Genomic DNA, 24,456 nt, shown 5'->3' on the forward strand with positions numbered 1-24,456 from the left:
ATTGTTGGAGAATCTGCAGCATCACCGAGGACAGGGCATCTCGTTTACTCTGGTTTTGGAGTTGCTTTAGGACCACCCATTGTCTCAACTGAGCGAGTTCCCTGTCTTCCTGCTGAAACCGCACCCAGTCATCTCGAGGTTGTCCCAACAGGTGTTTTCCCGAAGCCTTTTTGACCTGTTACCGCTTTGTCGCCAATGTCCTGGCAAGATTCTGGAACCCAGGGATCTCTTCTGTCTCGATCTCTTCATCTTGGTACCAGCCAGGTTGCTTGTGAGTCACTCTGGACAGGACGTCAGCATGTGTATTCTCAGCTCCTTTTCTGTATGCAATTTTGTATCGATATTTTGCCATGCTCCAAGGCCCCCCAGTTTCACATTTTCTAGGTGGGCTAGAGGATTATTGTCAGTGCGTACCAAGACTTCGGATCCTGACAGGAACTCGGCAAACTTCTCGGTCATTGCCCACACTAACACCAGTAACTCCAGCTTAAAGGAACTATAGTTGTCTGGGTTTCGTTCTGAGTCGTGGAGAGATCGGCATGCATAGGCAATCACTCGTTCCTTTCCATCCTGTACGTGGGACAATACAGCCCCTAATCAGTGGAGACTTCCATTGGTGTGAAGGATAAAAGGTTGAGAGGAGTCTGCATAGGCCAGTGTCGTAGCTGCTTTTGTTCTGACCAAGCGTCAGCTGTGCCAGATCACCAGTGAGTCCGAATTTCCAGGTTTTTCGCCCTTTCTGTTGCAAGCGCTTGGAGACAAAGAGACTTCAACACACAAGCCGTGGTCAAATCACTTTATCTGACGTAATGAAATACAAGGAATGTTTTTATACCATTTACAGCAATATGTGACTCTATGAAGCTCATTTGGCCCCCACCATCACCTCAGGGTTGTACCTTGTTTACAATGTACCCAGAACACGTTGTTGAGAACACATATGATAACAAGTATAGTTTCCTTGAAGACAGAGACTAGTAGTCTACATAAGAATAACACATAGCAATAAAAAGGCAAAAGGCAATTGAAGTCTTAAAGGCAATTAAAGGGATATAAAGGCAAACCATTAACTCTTCTATATCAATTTCCCCCTTTTGTAAATGGTATAACCTTTGCCACAGGGTCAGCTGATGTCCACAAAGGAGCTACTGTCTCATGAGTCTAGTACCCATAAGGGGGCTTCCTACCTGCTTCGCCCATCCACCCTCAGTGTGGACACTCACTTTCCCCATCAGCAATGGCCACCTGGGGCCTATGATACACTACAGAAGGTTCAGCCTTAAATTCTTTTTTCACACATACATTATTCAGTAGCTTAAGTAATACATATATTAGCGCTTTTACGGCTACATACAATAATAAGCAAAACAACAAAATTTGCATACAAGTCTGTACAATGCCAAAAAAAAAATCCATCCTGCTAAGCTATTAAACCAATTTGCTTGATTTAGGAAAGAGAATGTGTTACCCCACCAGGAGTCTCTGTTTGCACTGTGCTGCTTTAACCATTGGTCTCTAAGTTCACCTATTTTGTCCCTACCGGCCCTGATCTGGAGATTGCCAGCAGGGTCGATATAATTACAACAGGTGGGACCAATTATTTGACACATTCCTCCTTCTTTTGTTATCAGGTAATCTAGTACTATAGTATGTTGGTTAGTAACTACGATTAATTGTCTCTGTATTGTATTAGTTTCATTAAGAACTTCAAGAATCTGGAAAATCTGATCGTCCAGGTAGTCGGTAGCTTCCACTAATTTATCCCACAGTTGTGTTATGAAGGGGTATATTAGCATACTACGGAATGTTTTATTTGGTATCCCCATTTCTACTAGATGCGGCCTACCATTTGGCTTATTGTCTGCAGCCCTTCGATACAAGGTATGAATTGGAACTGCTTCAGTGTCTATTTTACTATGAGGAACTATGAAAGTGGCTGGTGTCAGTTTAGCAAGAGTGCAAACCCCTCTTATGTCTGGGCTCACCCACCTGTAGGCACGATGTCCGCAAACCAAGAGTACTCCGTCAGGGAGAACACAAACGTGACCAGGGGTCTGTATACATTGGTATAAACTCAAAAGTTCTGACATACTGTAGGCTTATGGGCACACCAAGTATTATTCATTTGTTTTCCACTTATACCAGATGTACATTTACCCCTTTCTTTCCTTATTATTTTACCCGTAGATGATTTACAGCCTTCAACACCATCTTGGTACACCGTATCATTAACCTGTGTTTGATCGTGAGTGTATATGCGGAAGCAATTATTGTCCTCACCACAGGTGTCTGCTCCAGTGTGTTGAAGACTGAACTACAGTCCATCACTAGGAATAGGGTCTGAGTGAGGGATCTCAGTTCTCCTCCTGGCGACCATATTTCCAACATCTGAGTCATATTCCCGCCACCACATTTGTACCTTTAGGCCGCGTTATATTAAACGGAAACCGGGAATTAGCGGCCCATTCGACTATAGTCAATGAGGCAGATATATCATGGGGCACACCTAGATTGAGTCAAAGTCTCATGTATCCAGTGTGCGGTTAATACCTCCCATGGCTCCAGAGGTAAGGCTAAGTACGGCATAGTGTTCGCAGATACAGGGCTGTGTGTACAGATCCAACAGTCCTTCGGTTTCTGTCCTTCCATGTCCTTTATAAGAAGAGCATGATGCTGAATAAGTTTGCTGTCCCAATCAGCATTTAAGAGTTTGTCCTGTGTCTCTGTAGAGTGCAGTAATCCTGTCACTGCCAGCAAGGTGATTAGGAGAACAGTCATTCTGCTGTTGAAAGGACCTTCTTGTAGTGACTGGCATGGATCCAGGTGGGCTTTCCCTCAAGCTTTACTGAGGTGGATGTGGTCAGCTGGACTTGGAAGGGGCCGTCAAATCGTGGGTCCAGGCTCCTTCTCACGTGTCTGCGTATAACCACCCAATCACCTGGATTCAGCTGATACACATCTGCACTGGCATTAGGATCTGGAATGTATGAGAACACATGTTTATGCACCACATTAAGTCTTTCCTGCAAGGCCTGGACATAGGCTGTCATAGCACCGTGTTGCATTTGTAGCACCTGTGGGAAGTACAGACCAGTCTTTGGTGCACTACCAAACAGGACTTCAAAGGGAGACAAGCCTGTCTTTCTATTTGGAGTGTGTCTGACTGAAAAGAGTGCAAGAGGCTAGCACTCTACCCAGCTCTTTCCTGTTTCTGCCATGGCCTTTTGAATTTTCAGTTTAAGTGTCCCATTTAGTCTTTCCACTTTCCCACTACTTTGTGGCCTATATGATGTATGAAATGTTTGCTGTACACCCGGGGCCTGCATGACTTCCCTCATTATTTCTCCCGTGAAGTGTGTACCCCTATCTGTTTCTGTGGCTTCTGGGACACTATACCTGCAGATCAGTTCTTTCATCAGTTTGTCTGTAGTCATTTTAGCATTTGCACATTTTACCGGATGGGCTTCCGGCCAATCAGAGAAGAGATCTACACATACTAGGATATTTGCATACACTCCTACCTTGGTAGCTGTATGTCGTCAATCTGCTGTCTCTGAAACGGGTAGAGAGGCCTAGGTGTCGCTTTCTTAGGGACTTTTACTGTTTTACCTGGGTTGTGCTGTGCACAATTGAGGCATGATTGTACAAGTTTCGCGGCTGCGAAACTGAAACCAGGAGCGATCCAGAAGGCATCTACCATGGCACACATGTGACTTTTTGAGGTGTGAGTGGGGCCATGTGCTGCTTGCGCCATGATTGGGAACAGGGACTTTGGTGGGCACAATTTATCCTTATTCTCCCATACTCCATTGGAGTTCAGCTCAGCTCCCAGTCTCCCCGATGTACCTTCTCTGTTTGGGCAGCCTTTTGCCGGAGGGATTTCAGGACATCTAGACCCAATGTGGCTGGAATACGCTGACTCCCCGCCACCGTCCACTGCTCTCTCTAGGCCGCCTTGTGCTACTTTAGCAGCCTCGTTCGCCCTTCTGTTGCCCTCTACCTCCACCGAGTCACCTTTGTGTGTGCTTTTACCTTGACAATGCCAACCTGGACTGGAAACATCAATGCCTCCATCAATTGTTTCACCAGCTCTGCATTTTTAATGGGCTTCGAATCTGTGAAAATATTAGCGACTTTACCTGCAGCGGCTCTACACGCCTCAGTGAGTGCCTTCAACTTTGCCTCCTGCGCCGACATGTGAGGAGAGAGTGGTTCCGCTCGGATTACCTCATGTGAGGATACTACTGCATATCCAGTGTAGAATCGTCCATCCTGGTGGTATCTGGAGCCATCTACAAAAAAGAAACTCAAAGTCTGCATTAGGAACAGGTTTTTCATGAACATGTGCAAACCCAACTGTCTCCTGACTCATCAGTTCTATGCAGACATGTTCATGCGTCATGTCAAAGTATCCTTCCTCACTCGCTAATACGGTCACCAATTCCCCCTTTTCTGAATCCACAGGCAGGAGGGTGGCTGGATTCAGAACGTTACATTTTTTGAGGGTGACATACTCAGGAATTAGTAGAGCACACTCAAGTCGGAGCTGTCTGGCCATAGACAGATGTTTTGGTTGAACTTGTACGAGTATGGCATGGATGTCATGTGGGGAATAGATTGTCAAAAGAAACGTCAGTGTGATCTCACATGCCATTCCTAATAGTCGTGCAGATGCTCCTACCGCACAGACACAATCAATTTTGTGTGGGATCCCGGGTCTGATGACAAGCAGTCATAAAGTGGTTGCATCATTGGTGAAGCAGATCTTATCCAAGGCCTACTGTAGGTCACTAAACCTAGGAAAGTTCGTAGATGCTGATGTGACCTGGGTAGTGGGAGATTTTGAATTGCCTGTTTCCTGTCAGGTATCTGGTACCTTCGGCAATACAATGTCCCAACAAATGTCACCTTTTGTTTGTAATACTGTAATTTGTCACGTGAGACCTTGCAACCCTTTCCTGAAAAAAAAACATAGCAAGGAAACCGTAGCTTCCCTGCAGGACCTCTGGTCCAGGCAGAACAGCACAAGGTCATCCATGTACTGTAATAGTACAATCAGCGGATGAGGTGATGGCCACTACTCAAGGATCCCTGCCATTGCTGCTGAATAGATGGCAGGAGATTTCTTTCCCCCTTTGTGGGAGGACTGCCCAACAATATTGTTCACCTTTATGAGTAAAGGAAAAAGATACTGACAGTCAGGGTGCAGGGGTACAGAGAAAAATTCACCTGCTAAATCAATGACTGTGAAACATTTTGACATTACTAGGATCTGTGACAGTATTGTGTGTGTGTTAGGGACGATTGAGGTCACACTCACTGTATCATCATTAATAGCCCTTAAGTCATGAACCTTTCTGTAAGTGTCAGCAAACCCTTGAGTCCTTTTTTTCCTAATGGGATACAAAGTGGTGTCGCAGGGGGAAGATCTTTGCAGTCCAGGGGGGGTTTCTTTGCACCAGAACCCCTGCCTTAATATACTCTCTAATATCTCTGCTCGGGGCAATTAATTTGGCTAGGCTCAAGGGGTATTGCTTAAAACAAGGAGGAGTGGTTCCTTTTTTTTTTTTTCAATTTAATCATGACAGGGGGAATGGACAACCGACCCACATCATTTTTCCCCCCTTGCCCAAACAGTGTCTGGCACCTGTCCCATTTCTTCATCCTCAGGCATTTTGGTGTCAGGTGTTAGTTTCACCGCTTTTGTCATATGCACCATTGCCACAATCTTACACAAATGTTTATCTGAGAGGGGACTTGTGACGGTAATACCCTCAGGAGAGTACTGTATGATGGCCTGGATCGCACTCAGCACATCTGCTCCCAGTAAATTCACAGGGGTATTGTCACTAACAATAAGTTTTGTAAGTACCACAATTCCAGCACCTCACTGTTTCTATGTCCTTAGGTCCCTTACTACGTCTCCACTGTTTTCCTTGTGCTCTAGCATACATGACAGGTCATCTTATTGTCCTTGTTTGCTCAGCTTCTTTAGCTACCTTAGGGAGGTCTTTTGGATCTACATATCTCCATTCAGGTCTGGCTGTCTGTACTGCGTCTCGTAAGTCTTTGTTCATACCGTCAATGAATGCATTCACCAGTATTCTAACATCAAGTGGGTTTATGCAAATGTACCCCATGTCTGCCCATTTCAGCTGTAACCGTCCAAAGTACATCTCTACACTCTCTCCTCTTTGCTGTGTCACGTTAGTCAGGAGTACGGACTGCTCTGATTGTTCCACTGTAGCCCATTGTCTTAGTGACTCACAGTACGTCTCCCCAGACCGTGCAGATTTATCATCCATGCCCCAAGCCTGATTCTTTGTCACATCTGTGTGTGTCATAAGTATATGTCTTAGTGTGTCATTGCCTTTAAACTCACCAACCTCTCTAGGTCTGCCCAGGTACACTTATATGTCTGCTGTATTTCCTTTATGTGTCTGTAAAATGAGAATGATTGGTCCTCAGGGTCAGGCAACTGCTTCAACAAAGCTAGCTGGTCAGAGGGGCGCCAGGGATAATACACCTGCATATTTCTTATTCTAGTCGCACTTCTAGGTCCTGATGCGGTTGGTCGTCTGATGTCTACTGTCAGCTTACGCCTCAAAGGTCAATGTCCCCACTACCCACTATCCACACTATTATGTCAGCTTCTTATGATCTTGTCTGGATAGTATTTAGTGCAATTAGCTTAGGTCAGTAGCACAGGTCACACAAGTAGCTATTCAGTCTGGGTTTGTCTGAGTCTGATCACAGTGTTTACAAGTCCATCTGTTTTGACTGGGTCTCTGGTTACACTTTGTCAATCAAAACATTCATAATACACCTTCCATACTGCTGCACATTCTCAAGCATCATTTATTCACTTGCTATTTTCTTCCCTTGTCTGTGCCTTTTTGTACATCCAAACATTCACACTCTGGTATTTTTGCCTTTTTCAATATTGGTCCCACTTGTTTTCACTGCTTCCTTTCTTCTCTGTCTTTTACAATTTGCATAGCTGTCTTGGATCCCATTGGGGGCACCGACTGTACACAGAAAAAGTTGCCATGGCTTCAACCTTTTTCTACCGACAGCTCACCTTTATTCTGAAATGCCCTTCTAGTGTGCCTAACCATATCTAAGGGCGGCCACACGTAGCAAGTCAGAGCGAGCCTGCCAAGGTGTAGCGGGAAGGCTCCTTGCCTCTCACCCGGTAGATCAGCTGGCTAGAAGGAATAGGCCTTTTTCCCTCCAGCCCAGCTCCATGGATTGTTGTGGGAAGGCTACTTCAACTTTAGACAGCTCACCTTTTTTCTGAAATGCCCCTCTAGTGTGCCTAACCATATCTACGGGTGGCCACACGTAGCAAGTCAGAGCGAGCCTGCCAAGGTATATCCAGAGGGCTCCTTGCCCTCGCCTCTCACCCACAACAAAAAAACCCGCTGACTAAAGTAAGAAGGCCCAGGTGTGATAGGCCTCTGACCTACTTTATCAGCCATACAGTCGGCTACCTCCTTTGTTGATCCACAATTTGCTATACAAATCAATCACACAACTAGAAGCAGGTTCTAAACACATTAATGACCAAACAATCACTTACAATTTCCTTCTAAATTAGGCACCATATTTTACTTTCAATCTTCCAACATACAAAATTTCATTCCACTTCAATTAAGTACTGTTGCTTTAAAATGCACAAATCTTTCAGCGCGTACCTTACGGATAGAATTACAGAGAATTTTGAACACAGCTCACACTCAGCAGAGATAAGAGCAAAGGGATAAGAAAAACTGCGCAGCGGCATCATTCCCCCCTCCCATCAGAATGCAGCGTCCTTCACAGAATTCCGTAGTTCTTTAGACTTATCAAAATCAATTTCTACAAAGAAACTCAAAATCACAGGATTTCACTGTAAGAGCAGATAACTGTATAATGAGATTAACTGAGTCTTGCCCTTTTTCTGGCCAAATGCATTCAGGAAACTTTACAATGTAATGCCACATATAACACGAGCTATATCATTACTCAATTCATTCAGTTTCAGATGTAGATTTGAAATATCTATAACACATCTGTCCGGGAATCCACCACAACTAGAAAGGTAACAAATCTCTTGACACAAAAATGATGTGTGATGATGATTCATTCGTACGTGCTCATTCAGGGATTTTTTATACTCAATTACTCATCTCTCATCTTATTCAGAGGTTCTCATAGACATATATACAAGGATTCACACAGCCTGACTATCTTGCACTTTGGATTTGATTGACACTTTAACCTACAGCAGTGTCCACTGACACTCCGAGAACACCAAAGCGAACTTCTTAAACAACAAGAAACATTGAAAACCAGAGCAACCAAAAACCACAGCCTTATACAAATTTACTGCCAATCCAAAATAACCACTGCACAGAGTCTATCCCAGACTTTGTGCTACACAGTACACCAGTACACAACCAGTTAGTATATTAGTATATTGCCAGAAGAGATTAACAGATAATACAGATAACAATTATTATCTTATTACTCTATTATTCAACTCTCATACAGACATACTCACCATTCACTGGTGATGTGGGTTCTTTTGAACCGTGTTGTACAGTCTTACCCAGAGATATGTAGACATCCTTAGAAAGGTTGCAGATGCAGAATCAATGTAAGAATAAATGTTCTCACCTGCTGCAGCCTGGATTCTGCATATTCAACCTCCCAGGAACCTCCCACATACGGATTCCGAATAGGCTGGTTTCCACGGTCCCCGTTGGGTGTCAAAAACTGTCGTAGCTGCTTTTGTTCTGACCAAGCGTCAGCTGTGCCAGATCACCAGTGACTCCGAATTACCAGGTTTTTCGCCCTTTCTGTTGCAAGCGCTTGGAGACAAAGAGACTTCAACACACAAGCCGTGGTCAAATCACTTTATCTGACGTAATGAAATACAAGGAATGTTTTTATACCATTTACAGCAATATGTGACTCTATGAAGCTCATTTGGCCCCCACCATCACCTCAGGGTCGTACCTTGTTTACAATGTACCCAGAACACGTTGTTGAGAACACATATGATAACAAGTATAGTTTCCTTGAAGACAGAGACTAGTAGTCTACATAAGAATAACACATAGCAATAAAAAGGCAAAAGGCAATTGAAGTCTTAAAGGCAATTAAAAGGGATATAAAGGCAAACCATTAACTCTTCTATATCACCAGTATGGGTGCTTCAGTCAGGGCCATCTTCAGGGCTTGAAAAGGCTTCTCCCTGGCTATTTCCCCACTGGATGGTCCGATTCTTCGCACCAGACAGCACTCCTTTCAATTACTCCAGCAATGGATTGACAATGCGAGTGAAGTCTTTCACAAACCGTTGAACGTACCCCATAAGCCCCAGAAAGGTTCACACATCCTTCACTGTTTTCAGAGTGGGCCAATCCTGTACTGCCACTATCTTCTCACACGCAGGACTTACTCCCTCAGCAGATACAACATGTCCGGCATGCTTGTGGAAAAGGTGGCACTTCTGAGGCTTCACTTTCAGGCCATGCTTCGGCAGCCGATTCAACACTTGCTCCAGCCCCCAGAGATGTTCCTCAAAAGAGACTGCATAAACAATGATGTCATCCAGATAAATGAAGGTAGCTTCAAAGTTCAGGTCTCCTAAACACCGCTCCATCAGCCGCTGAAAGATTCCAGGTGCGTTGGTAAGACCAAAGGGCATCCGGTTTAATTCAAACAACCGCGTAAACAGTATGAATGCCGTCTTCATCTTGCTTAGCCATAGGTGCTTGCCAATATCCACTGGCCAGATCTAATGACGAGAAGTACTTAGCTTTTCCCAGGGCAGACAACTCCTCAATTCTTGGTAGGGGGAATAAGAGTCTCGAGCTCTACAGGCATTTAGTCGCTGGTAGTCATCACAAAAATGCAGGATTCTGTCCTTTTTGCAAACTAGAATGATAGGGGCTGCCCACGGGCTTTGACTCTCCCGTATGACTCTTCTCTACAGCATGTGTGCCAACATTTCTTTCATCTCCTGGTACATTTGCGGCGGGATCTGTCAATAGCGCTTCCCAAACCGGTGCGGCATTTCCTGTAGGGATTTTGTGAGTTATGGCTGTGGTGCATGCAAAATCATCGTCATGACGGCCAAAGACATCTTGGTACCACCACAGCATAGCTTCCTCTTGATGCACCAGTTGCAATGAGAGTCCCGACAGTTCAGCCCGCATCTGTTCCAGGATCCGGCGCCCTTCTCTCATTATATCGGACAAAGGTTCTGAGGATATGGTGATTTTGCACAGTCCAGGGATCTCCTTTTTTCATTGCTAACTGAATGGCCTCTGGTGATGTCAGTTCTTCTGGCATACCCAGCACTTGGGTCACTTCATTCTTGGGTGAGATCGTGAGATCATCCTCCCCTAGGTTAACACATTGCATCACTACATTACCGTCGAGGACGGTGGCTAATGTCCGAGAAATGAGGAGTCCTGAAGGCAGTTGGGCGGGTTCTATCTGGACTTCCACTCCTTCGAGGGGTGTACATGCTCGCATAGGCGGCATGAGCACAGTCTGGCCATGCACTAAAATGAGCTTGGCAGCGGCTGGAATGACCACCTTTCCCAGGACTTTTCCTTCTCTCGACGTTTCTTGATCCTGGGCTACCCGCATCAGTTGCTGGAACACCTTTATTTGGAGGCCACAAGGGCTCCATCGATTGAGAAAAACATCGGGTGACTCATTGACTAGCACATTCATCCCTAGCACCACTGTAGGCACATTGCCAGGATTTCCGGCGGACAACACTACTCCTTTTCGGCCCACATCTTTGTCACACATGGTAATTTGCATCCAGACCACCCCTGCAACTGGGATGGGTAATTTCTTGGCCGCTGTCCATTTGATCACTGGGCCCCATTCAGACCGCATTGCGCCAGAAAAATGACATCTGAAATAAGTTTCCAGCATGGTAGTCACTTGGAAACCGGTATTAACTAAGCAATGGACGGCTCAGCCATCCATTTCAGCCCATACAAGGGGGCACAGGGAAACTAAACTTGTGGGACTTCCTTCTGTCCTTCTTGGCAGCTCAGACTCCTGGCGGCATCCCCCAGCCACGGAGCCCACTAGTTTAATGGCCGACGGGTCAGTGGCCTACCTTGTCTTGTGCATACTCAGGCATAATATCCAGTGTCCCCTCATCTAAAACAAATAGGATGTCTCACTGTTCAGGATTGCCCCACTTCCGGACGGGGCTCAGGGTTAGTTCTGCTTCCGGAAGAGTTTGGCACCTCCAAGGGGGTTCTTCTCAAGCCAGACCAATCTTCTCGCATTTCCTGGATTTCTTTCTGGATTTCTCCAACCCAACCTGTTCAGCTGCGAGCGGAATGGGTTCCTCCCCGCTCTGGACCTTCCCCGTCAAGGCTGCCATCCCCTGCTCTTGCTCACGTACATGCCCCAACTTCTATAAAAGACATATGCGGATTGACTCACAAGCGCTCCCGCAGGGCTTATTTAAGCGGCTCATCCCTGAGGCCTGCCACTTGTTGGTCCCTCAAATTTTCATCAGGGGGCCCCACACCCACATCATCCCGCTTAGCGATCTCGGCGTGGATCTCCTGCAGCATGTTCATGTATTGGGTCACAGACTCCCCCTCCCTTTGGACACGGTTAAACAAGCGCATCCGCAATTCACAGATATCCATGGGGTCCCCATACATCTCCTCCAAGATCTGTAACTCTTTGATGAAAGTCTTCCGCTCGTGTCGGGGCCGGAACATGACAGAACATCTGGCTTCCCCGTCTAGGGCCATCAAAGCAATCTCCGCCTGCATAGCAGGGGTCATGGGGTGCATCCTTAGCATGCTTTTAACCCACTCGGACCAGTCCCATAACAGTGAATTGCTCCCTGTAAACTTTGGGAGAATGCAGAGCATGGCCCCTAGCAGTAAGCTGGTCCTTGGGATCCCCACGGCCGCTTGGTCTGCCACCTCTGTGCTTGTGGACTGCATCCTGCCAACTACGCCAAGTGTTAGCAAGTTGCGGGATGCAGTGACAGACAGGAGACAGGGAGACAGAGCAAGGGTTAACAAGATGTAATAATTTAATAGAACAAGGTATTCACTCCTCACAGGGAGGTTATTGGTTAAAGGAGGGATAATAGGGATAACAAATGTAAGGCAATAGCAGTCCAATGAAGGAACTTATTGTGTCCTGTATGCTGCTCTGCAGCAGATGATTCCGCAGGGGGGTTGTGGAACCGGCAGCAGCCGGGGAGATGTCATCAGATGGGGTCCTTGAAACGATGGTCCATCTTCTGGCGGCAGCGGTCAGTCTCTGATACCTTCCATTGAGCCCCTCGTCCATAAGCACGTGCGGCCAAAGCAAGCAAGGCCGCAGCACTCCCAGAGTCAAACATAAACAGGCGGGAAGCAAGTGGCAGGGAAAACCGCAAGAGTCTATCCAGTATTCAGCCTTCTCTCCTCTGCACGTGCGCTGTACTCACAGTCACTGTGCACACATAATTCTTGTCTCTGGCAGCTACTGAGTGCACGGCACTTCTTTTCGCAGCGGTCCTGCTGGAGGAGGCGGGGACCAACCAACACAGCCTGTCGCAGCACCAGTACTCAAAGGACGGAGGATGCTGCTCACCTGGCTGCACGCTGCTGCTGGTTCATGCCAAACAGCCTGCGGCTCCTACCCGGGTCATGAGGATGGTCCGGCTCCTCATTCCTTCCCCCAGGCAACAAGGGAGGCAGCCTCAATGGTTCCGAACCCAGTTCGGTACAGGTACTTGCGGCCTGCTCTTCCTCTTTACAACTGTGCCACAAACACTTTTGTGGTTATAGCAAGAGATTGAACTTCAAGCTGGGCTACAGCTAGTTGCAGGTCTCAGCTGTAACTCAACACATTTCCCCTTTTTCCAAGGTTCATCAGGAGTATAATGAGAAGCAAAGAGCACTTAGCATGCAGTTGTCCATGTTCAAATGGGGCTCAGTGGCCTGGTATTAACCCTGCTGTTCTGTTCGTTTCCACTATACACTTGTACTGCTCCGGTCATTTTTGACCGGAGCTATTAAAATACTGTTTTAGCTACTTAAAAAAATTTTTTTGAATAACTGTTGCATTATTATACTGTATGTGAACATGGACACAGAAAAAAACACAGTATGACAAACGTGCATAAATACTCTGTTGTAAAATATATGTAACAGTAAGCAGCAAGTGCTAGTAAAAGATGTTAACAAAACCAGGGTATTTTGTTGATACGTTTTTTTTGCAAAAAAATGTACGCTAAGCCACTTCACCACGTCACGGTATACCCTTCTCGGAGCAGTCCTATCTAATATATTTAAAACCTGAACATGTGAACAATACCTTCATGAGCAGGGTTCAGAAAGGTGCTGCCCGGTATGGGCTCGCTGGGTAAAACGGCTTTTTATGTGCACGTCCCAAAGGAGAGAGGCAGGGATCTCCCAAAGCTTGCATAAGCAAGAAATCAATAGATTCAGAACACATGACACATGCACAGAAAATGAACAGGTCAGTAAGACCCTGTTCACACCACCCAAGAACTAAGACACAGAAAAAACACACAGTATGACAAACGTGCATAAATACTCTGTTGTAAAATATATGTAACAGTAAGCAGCAAGTGGTGGTGTGAACAGGGTCTTACTGACCTGTTCATTTTCTGTGCATGTGTCATGTGTTCTGTATGTGAACATGGTTGGTCATTACAAAAAAAAAATACGTAACAAACTCAAATTTTTTTATTTATTTTGTGTTTATAAAGGTTACAAGGGCTTATTGAATTCTGCACAGAAATTACAAATTTGAGCTTAACTAACTAACTAAAACAACTACTACTACTATAACAACTATAACTAACTATAACTAAAATTAACTATAGTATAAAATGCGTGCAAACTTTTTGAAAAAAATAGTAAAAATAATAAAAAAATTTAAAAAAAATCAGTTTTTTTCAGAAAATCTTCACATAATTCACATAATGTTGGAAGCTCCGATGTGGCACTTTCTCCCGGCAAAGGTTCTGTCACGGTCACGTGTGTCTGGACGCAGCGAGTACCGCAAGGCGAACCCATGTGACGCATGTGACCCTGGATACACCGCCTCCAGTGGGGCGAATTTAAATATTAAACATGTGCAGCTGGATACACCACCTTCAACTGGCGAATTTAGACATTACACATATATACAAGTCTGGAAACCCCGCCTCCAGTAAGGCGAATTTAAACAATAAGGGAAACCTGGGAAACATTAACAATGGTGGGCCCTGCAATAGGGAATAGGGAAGTGGAGACCTCCTGAACTCCCCTGAGCCAGTGTCCCTGCACTCCTAAAGTTCCCTATGCCGGTTTCGCACCGGGCGACGCACAGGAACCTAAAAACCCTAGCTCGCCCTGAACCTAAACCCTCACTAGGGAATTGGTCGGTGCGGAAACTAATCCCACCACTGCACTAAACACACATGAGGGAAAATGACAATACAGGGTAAACACCACTTAGCTTTGCTCTGTTGCGTACGCTCCTAGCAACAGAGCCACCTCGTGTGTGCATCTTCTCCTCCACCCGGATCCATCACCATAACTGGATCCTTCATCATAGTGCAGCCTTGGAGCAGAGTCCACCACCAGTTGCAGCTGTCCAGTAACAGAGTCCCAAAGATGAGTTCAGCTCCTGCCCAAAAAGTCAAGCATGCTTGAGTCCAGCTCTCAGCAACCAAGTCCCACATGCTGAGTCTAACTCTCTCCATAGTCGTCACTCCACCAAGCCATGCAAGCACTTCCTGCCGACACCATAAGCTGTGACTCCACCACGCCATGCCAGCCCTTCTTGCAGACCACCTAGCTGCCACTCGTCCCCTCTGGCTGGGCTGCGCAGGACTCATGTTCAGCTCCTTCTTTCACCCAGGCTTCCTTGTGAATGACTAACACACAATATCACCAACAGTGATTGAACCCACCTGGCTCCCTTTTATAGAGCCTAACACCTGATTTGTAATTGCGTGCACATTAACCCTAAAACTAAGGTGTGATACCACTCACCACCACCGGGCAACTTAGAATGAACGACACTACGTGTAATAATTCTAATGGCCACCGTGGGCAATCACATCACTTTGGCACCTAGCCAAAGGAAAAAAAGTTCACTTATCCATTTAAACTGTCAGATCCCCGCTGGATCATGACAGTACCCCCTCCTTAATGAGGGGCCTCTGGACCCTCAAGACCACTCCTCATTAGGGAAACACCTACAGCGGGGACGCCGAGATCCTGAGTTCACCCCACCACTACCTGACACTTCAGGTTAATGACAAGCGCACCGCTAGTATTGGCAATATGTGTTCTGGAGGCACCGCTCATCTCCACAGCGAAGACCTGAGAAACGAGTTTATGTATGTGTATGTTTACTATGAGCTGATCAGACTCCACAACACACTTCCACAAGCTGTTTTTTGGTGGCCACCCATACATGCTCGTTCACACACAGGTCCGGACCTGAACGTTTATTGCACACATTTGTTTGTCATATATTTGGTGAACTCATTCTGGACATGACAACAGAGGCATCCCCCTGCTGTCACCACACTCACACCCCCGCTATTCACCAAGGGACACCACCCTCCAACCCTTTCACCATGAGGTCTACCCTCCCAGGGTTGGTTAATGGCGAGGGTTGAGATTTGTCCTTACTCCCCCGCAGCGCACCTGCTGCACACACCTGGAGGAGAAGGGGACAGGATTATGGAGGAAACATACACTCGCTGGTCACCTCCACACGACCAGGATGGGTGGCTTCTTCGGTGGTATTTGAAGATTTGGCGTAAGCCCCGCGGACTATCACACCAGTCTGCTCACTACAGGGATGTACCCCTTCACCTTGGGGAACCCCAGACTGCACCATGGGGACACCAATTCCACCCACCTGTCTGGTTACGTCCGCCTGTATGAACAAGTCCCGCTCCCCAGCAGCGACTCTAGGGGGCACTGCCAAAGCCGCAGGGACATGGAGGAAAAATACACTCACTGGTCGCCTTCCTCCACACGACCAGGAGGGGGTGGCTTCTTCGGTGGTACTGAAGATTTGGCGTGGGACCCACGAACTATCACCAGTCTGCTCACTACAGGGACGTACCCCTTCACCTCGGGGAACCCCAGACAGCACCATGGGGATCACCAACTCTACCCACCTGTCTGGTTACGTCCGCCTGCATGAACAAGTCCCGCTCCCCAGCAGCAACTCTAGGGGGCTTTTGCCAGATCCGCAATTTGCCAAAGCCGCCATTTTGATTTCCTGGTTGCCTGAGCAGAGGTCCCAGACCCTGATAACTGCTGCTGCAGCGGCTCTAACACACCTTGCTGCTCCCCACTCACCTCAGTGAGGCCCGGCAGCAATTACTCACAGGTCTCCACATGGCCAAAGCTCACCAGAAAAAAAATGTAGGGTTTGTGATAATGTCACGGTCACGCGTGTCTGGATGCAGTGAGTACCGCAAGGCGAACCCATGTGACGCACGTGACCCTGGATACACCGCCTCCAGTGGGGCGAATTTAAATAATAAACACGTGCAGCTGGATACACAGCCTCCAACTGGCGAATTTAGACATTACACGTATATACAAGTCAGGAAACCCCGCCTCCAGTAAGGTGAATTTAAACAATAAGGGAAACCTGGGAAACATTAACAATGGTGGGCCCTGCAATAGGGAATAGGGAAGTGGAGACCTCCTGAACTCCCCTGAGCCAGTGTCCCTGCACTCCTAAAGTTCCCTATGCCGGTTTCGCACCGGGCGACGCACAGGAACCTAAAAACTCTAGCTCGCCCAGAACCTAAATCCTCACTAGGGAATTGGTCAGTGCGGAAACTAATCCCACCACTGCACTAAACACACATGAGGGAAAATGACAATACAGGGGAAACACCACTTAGCTTTGCTCTGTTGCGTACGCTCCTAGCAACAGAGCCACCTCGTGTGTGCATCTTCTCCTCCACCCGGATCCATCACCATAACTGGATCCTTCATCATAGTGCAGCCTTGGAGCAGAGTCCACCACCAGTTGCAGCTGTCCAGTAACAGAGTCCCAAAGATGAGTTCAGCTCCTGCCCAAAAAGTCAAGCATGCTTGAGTCCAGCTCTCAGCAACCAAGTCCCACATGCTGAGTGCAACTCTCTCCATAGTCGCCACTCCACCAAGCCATGCAAGCACTTCCTGCCGACACCATAAACTGTGACTCCACCACGCCATGCCAGCCCTTCTTGCAGACCACCTAGCTGCCACTCGTCCCCTCTGGCTGGGCTGTGCAGGACTCATGTTCAGCTCCTTCTTTCACCCAGGCTTCCTTGTGAATGACTAACACACAATATCACCAACAGTGATTGAACCCACCTGGCTCCTTTTTATAGAGCCTAACACCTGATTTGTAATTGCGTGCACATTAACCCTAAAACTAAGGTGCGATACCACTCACCACCACCGTGCAACTTAGAATGAACGACACCACGTGTAATAATTCTAATGGCCACCGTGGGCAATCACATCACTTTGGCACCTAGCCAAAGGAAAAAAAGTTCACTTATCCATTTAAACTGTCAGATCCCCGCTGGATCATGACAGGTTACTTCTGAGCGGACACAGTCTCTGGCACCTGGCATTGATGCTCCCGCTCGCAGTGACTTGATGATTCGGTCTCTCGCAGCCACCGGTGACTCTCCTCTGCAGAGGGCAGGTAACCAGTAACAGTATCTTCTTCTTTACATCTGGGACGGGTTCTTTCCTCCTCCTGTCTCCACTTCCATTCTATACGGCCTATTCCTCTTCAGTGATGAGTGCAGGAATGGTGCATCACTGCCGGCGCCATATCTCGTATTGAACCCTGGCAGCTGCACACAGGGTTTTCTTCGGGGCCCCACCCTAAAACGGGTGGGGTTCCTTCCAACCAGTCCACCCATTTCCTTGTAACCTGTTGTAAGGGGCAGATTCCTCTTCTTCTTAGACGTACCCACCAGGGGCGGGCACCATGGTTAGGCCACAGACTCTGCCAGACAGCTTTCGTGCCAATTCTCCATCAGGACACCCACGATGGGAAGGATCAGAGTTGTTGTCCCTCAATTGTGCGCCATTATCCGCTATCCTTGGAGCCGCCATCTTGGCCACCTATCAGTCTCATTCAAGGTTTTTGACAAGTCCAATGTTTCAGTCACATCCGGCCTTTCAGTAACATCTACAAAATCTTCAGCTCTTTCCTTTCAGGTCACATCCATTACACTTAAATCATCATTATCATCATCTTCATCTTTCTTTGTGGTTCCTCCGCAGTGCAAGGTAGCAGCATCCTGCCAACTACGCCAAGTGTAAAAGTCGGCCAGGTCAGTAGTCATGGCTGAGCTTATCAGGCATTGCGGGCCCTGACCTCACTTTACATAAAAATCACATTTCACTTTCAGCTCACTTGCCTCTCCGTTCTCTGTGCCATCAGATTTCTTCCTTTGCTCTCTAAGGTCACCTTTGGCCTTTTGTAAAATAACAGACATAGTCCAGTTGAAACTCAAAATGCAAAACTTTACTCTCATGTCTTCGCAGCACATCCAGGTTCAATACAGCATCCACAGAAGGTTCCACATTACACATCACTCCAACTTTCCCTTCACTTCTCTCCCTGCCACATGACTCGAGGTTATAATACTGCAGGTCCAATGAGACATAGGATGAACTTTAGAGATAGCAGCTAAACTGCTAATACCATGTCTAACCTATGGATCCATGCCAATTCCTTTTGTAAAATCTTTTTGTTCCAGTTGCCCCGCCTAACAGATGGGGAAATAACCAGGATGACACTAAATGAAAAAGAACCCAAATCCCCCTGGTGTACATCCCTGACTTGTCTTGATATAGGTGTGTTCTTAGTATGTCAGATGTCCACCAGATGGTTCCCAATGCGCCTCCTAAATTCCCTTTTTGTTTTTCCCACATAGTTGAGAGGACAGGAGCATTTGAAGAGATAGATAACCCTGACTGTTTTGCAGCTGGCAAAATGTCTACTTTGATATACTCTGCAGAATTATTTGCCAACTTCAATAAATTTACAAAAGAAGCAACCACCACATTTGAAGGTGCCAACCTCCCTCCTATCCAACTATGCACCTTTCTTGGATGGTGGTGTATAATTGCTGTGAACCAGCTGGTCCCCAATTGATCTCCCTTTCCTATATGTTATGGCAGGCCAATCAGGTAGAAACTCACATATCTCACTATCGGCCCTTAATATCCCCAGTGTTTTCGGATGATATCACTAACCTCCCTAGAACAACTATCAAAATTGCCAATTATCCGTAGATGTTTGTTATCAGTCCTTTCTGTTGGGTGCAGGACTCGTACGCATTTCAGCTTGTTGGAATGCCTCCTGAAGAACCCTTTTGGGATACCCCCTATTTATAAATATGTCTCTCAATTCTCTTGCTCATGTATAAAAAGATGATGTTTTTGAACAATTCGTTTTGATTCTAAAAGTATTGTCTCTTAGGGATACCCTTACACAGACTTAGGGGATGATTACTACTCCAATCAAGTAAGCTATTGGTGGAGGTCAGTTTCCTAAAGACCATTGTTTCCAGATAACTGTGATGACTCCTGGAGTGGACACTCTGGGTCATGGCACCAACCCACCCAGGGTGAGCTGACCTAGTAAGGACCACCCCCTATACAGGGAGTGTCAGGGGCAAGCCCAAGGGGGTAAGGTAACACGACTGCTGGAACCAGGTGGCCGGCTCACAGGAGACACGAATGAGTGTGTCTGCAGGATACAACTGGGAGTGTGCAGAAAACAGGAGTGTGCAAAGCGTGGACACAGGGGTACGCAGGGTACAGGACAGTACAGGACGAGTGTATGGAGGTACAAAGGATTCAGGACAATACAGGGCATGTACACGGGAGTGCGCTAGATACTGGATAGTGCAAGGCGAGTACATGGGAGCACGTATGGTGCACAATTGCAAGCATGCCCAGGTGCGGGCAAAGCAGGGCGCGTGCAAGGGAGCACGCTAGAGTACAATGTTAAACAGAGCGCGTGCTGGGAAGCACGCCTGAGTGCAAGGCAAGACAGAGGGTGTGCTGGAAAGCATGACAGGAATACAGAACTAGAGCAGAGCACGAGCAGAGAAGCAGGACAAGTCACAGTACAGGAGACAAGGGTGTTCTAAGAAACACGGCAAGGCAGAGTGCAGGAATGGAGCACAAGGCAGAGTGCAGGAACGGAGCACAAGGCAGAGTGCAGGAACAGAGCACAAGGCAGAGTGCAGGAACAGAGCACAAGGCAGAGTGCAGGAACAGAGCACAAGGCAGAGTGCAGGAACTGAGCATGTGCTAAGAAGCACGGCAAGGCAAAGTACAGGAACGGAGTATGTACTAGGAAGCACGGCAAGGCAGAGGGCCTGAATATAGCACGCAGCCAAGCAAGGACCAAAAACCAAGCCAGAAAGCACAACAATAATCAGGCACCTCCCATAGGAAAAGGTAGCTGATATAAGGCATGATAGTTGGGACTTCCGGGTCAGGTCCTCCAGGACCATAGAGATAACATGGCTGCAGTCAGAGCCGAGAAGAGCGCACATGCGCACTAGTAACATTGTGCAACCAAGGAACTAGGTGTGAGAGGTGCACGTGCGCACCCGACGGGATCCCCGGAGCTTCCACGGCACTGGAAGTGGTGACGTCGGGTCCCGGCCCCAGGTGAGAGCAGCATGACAGGCTGCGTGACAATCACCATCCTTATTTTTCTGGATATTGATATCCAGAAAGTTAATGGAACAAGGGTCAATCTCTGAGGTAAATTTGAGGCTGATATGATATTGTTAATGTTCAACTCTCGGACAAATCTGGGAGACGTCTTCTACTTTCAACAGTAGGCCCAAGGTATCTGATATAAGATGGCAATGCTGTGACAAATTGTCGCAGGACTCTGTCTATATAATTGCCGCAGTTTTGTTATTGAATCAATCCTAGACACAATAGGGCATCCTTTCAATGAGGACAATACCTTTATGTACTATTAGGAGAGCATAAAAAACTGGTATCGTGGGCATTTTTTGCAGCATAAAATCCTTTTCATTTTTAGAGATAACTAGCTGAAGAGCCCGGCGTTGCCTGGGCATAGTAACCAACTGTGGTTAGTTGTAACAAATTATAATGATTATATTGCACATAAAAACCGTGCATCTAATCCTATCCTGTGTTATACTGACTGCTGAGCAGTGTATCTAATCCTATTATGTGTGATACTGTCTGCTGAGCCGTGCATCTAATGCTATTCTGTGTGGTACTGTGTGCTGAGCTGTGTATCTAATCCTATCCTGTGTGATACTAACTGCTGAGCCATGTGTCTAATCCTCTCCTGTGTGATACTGACTGTTGAGCTGTGTATCTAATACTATCCTGTGTGATACTGACTGCTGTGCTGTGTATCTAATCCTATCCTGTGTGATACTGACTGCTGAGCCATGTATCTAATCCTATCCTGTGTGATACTGTGCTCCCCCTGCAGTCTGTGTCATAGTGTGGTCTGTGTTGGCACAGTAATAAATTGTGTTATTTCCAGCTTTACAGAAGGACAATAACACCATAGAAATGATAAGAATAATAGGCCTCAGTTACCACAACTGTCTACAAAGAAAACTGTTGCTGATAGCAACCAATCAGAGCTCATTTTCCATCTTTTAAACAGCGCTGGGACAGCATGGCGAGTTTTGAGTGGCGACTTTTGTGTTTCGAATTTTATGTGGCGAAATGTGTGCTGAGGGTGGTATATGTGTTGAAGCACGTGGTAGTGTGTGGCGCACTTTGTGTGTGCGTTCATATCCCCGTGTGTGGTGAGTATCCCATGTCAGACCCCACCTTAGCAACTGTATGGTATATACTCTTTGGTGCAAAACTCAAGATAAAAAGCGGACGGCACCGCTGTTACCGTGTGACTTCAAATGATGTGCGGCATACAGAAGCCCAGCAGCTGGGAATCTCGGGTGCCAGACCTGGAAACAGTCAATCCTGGGAATCCATGCAAAAAGAAAAGGTCGCACTCATCGATATCGAAGTTTCACTGATTTATTGACATATCATGAACATGTCAAGTCGGGGGAGTGACATAAGGAGTGCAAGAAAGGCTGACAACGGCCGTTTCGCGCTGCTCGAGCGCTTCAACGGGTCAAACAGTGGGGGGAAGTGCCGGGTTCATATGAAAATCACATCACTCCGTACCTCCTCCCTCCACAGCTGCTGTCTAAGTGACATTAGTGAATTAAAAACATGCTGAGATGCATTACAACATACAAAAGCATAAATACAACTTGCTGCACAAGCAGAAAAATGGTTACATCGAGAGATAAATTACAATGCATATTCATATATCAAAGACTACTGTTATTTTCATATGTCGAAAACTACTATTTTTTCTTCTTTCTTTTTCTTATGGAAAACATCTACAATCATATGTATCCAGAGACCAAACTGTCTCACTATTATTGAACTATTAATACTCTCACAGGAAGAGAAAAAAAAAAAAATTTCAAAAAAATTCCCAAAAAAAAATCTTTTTCAAAATTTTTTTTTTTTTTATTTTATCCTAAAATGAATTGTGTGCAACTTAGTAGCTGTTTTTTTAGGATTCTCATGAACTACTATATACCTGCATAGCTGTATCTTATTATGAATAAACACAAAAATGGACTATCAATGACAAATCTCAATCATAGCGGACAAAAACCGCTGCACCGAAAACGCACAATGTATATGTGCACGTATACTATGCAAACAAAAAACAAGTCACTAAATGATTCAAATGCTACGGGAGAGAAAACCCACAAAATTCAAAAAGATGTCTTTGCCTCAAATATGTGGAAGGTCATCAAAGCTACAATAAAAGACTCCAGGAAAAAGTACCAACCAGAAAAGCCACATGTATACATATGTGACATAGTTCTCCTATCAACTTCAAGGGAAATGAGGGAAAATATGAACTCCTTCATAAAAAAACAGCCATGTCTATTCTATCATTAAAACCCAGCGGACCTGTCGCCTGTGTATTCATAATCCACCTGGATTCTCATTGTAATAAGATTTTATTTAAATGCCCTCCCTGCGGCGGTAAAACCACCTTCTCGATTCCTGCAAAGGAGAGAACATTAGGGTCATTTCCATGTGCATCTCTTACATGGTTAATTAAACGTAGGACTCCTTTTCCCGTTCTAATGGACTTAAAATGCTCACGGAAACGAATGTATAGCGGATGTATGGTTTTGCCTATGTAGAAAAACCGACATGTGCAAAAAATCACATAGACTACATGGTCTGTCTTGCATGTGATCAAATCTGTTACTGTATGTGTGACCGCGCCCATGTGTAGTGTACGATCAGTACGATGAAATTTACAATAAGGACAATGGCCACACCTATAATTCCCTTGTGGTGTTCCTTTACTCAGCCAAGTGTCACGCTTAGTGACGATCCGATTCTTAACCAGAATATCTCTAATTCTTGTACTCCGCTTACATGAGATAAGGGGCCCTCTAGATACTATGTCGCTTAAATCCCTATCTTGTTACAAAATGTGCCAATTTTTTCTAATTGGTGCTCGTATCTGACGATGCATGGGACTATAACGAAAACAGAAGGTAAATCTCTTTTCATTTTCGACTCTTTTATTCTTTAGAGGCACAACTCCTCTAACTATTACTGTACTGAGATTTTACTTTTTCATGTGTGGTATCTAATAGAACCTTAGGATATCCCCGTTGTCTGAACCTATTATATAACTCTCTAGATTGTGTTTCAAAGCCCTCCAAGGTATTATTTAGACGGTGAACTCTCAAAAATTGACCATATGGCAATGAATTAATGGTATGTGATGGATGGAAACTATCATAACGCAATATGGAATTAGTAGCCAAAGGTTTCCTGTAAACTGACGTGCAGATTTCATTATCCTTAACTTCCAACAAGACATCAAGAAATTCCAGCCGTGTCCCTCCAAAATTGTGTGTGAACAGCATGTTCATCTGGTTCACCTCATTCAGGTGACTGACAAACTTGTCAAAAGAATCTCTGGTGCCATCCCAGACAATGAACACGTCGTCCACATACCTGAGATAAAGTCTGATATGTTGAAAGAATTGTTTGGCATTGTAGACATACTTTTCTTCCAGGGCACCCAAAAAGAGATTGGCGAACGTACATGCTGCCGGGGTACCCATCGCGGTACCCACATTTTGACGGTACCACGTACAATCAAAAGTGAATGCATTGTGAGTAAATATGAAATACTGTATGGTATATACTCTTTGGTGCCATCGCTCTCATTCTTTAAGTCCCTCTTGTTCACATCTGGCAGCTGTCAATTTGCCTCAAACACTTTTCCTTTCACTTTTTCCCCATTACGTAGATAGGGGCAAAATTGTTTGGTGAATTGAAA

Source organism: Dendrobates tinctorius, unplaced genomic scaffold, assembly GCF_039654945.1.
Source record: "Dendrobates tinctorius isolate UK_male_01 unplaced genomic scaffold, ASM3965494v1 ptg000094l, whole genome shotgun sequence".
Classification (NCBI taxonomy): Eukaryota; Metazoa; Chordata; class Amphibia; order Anura; family Dendrobatidae; genus Dendrobates; species Dendrobates tinctorius.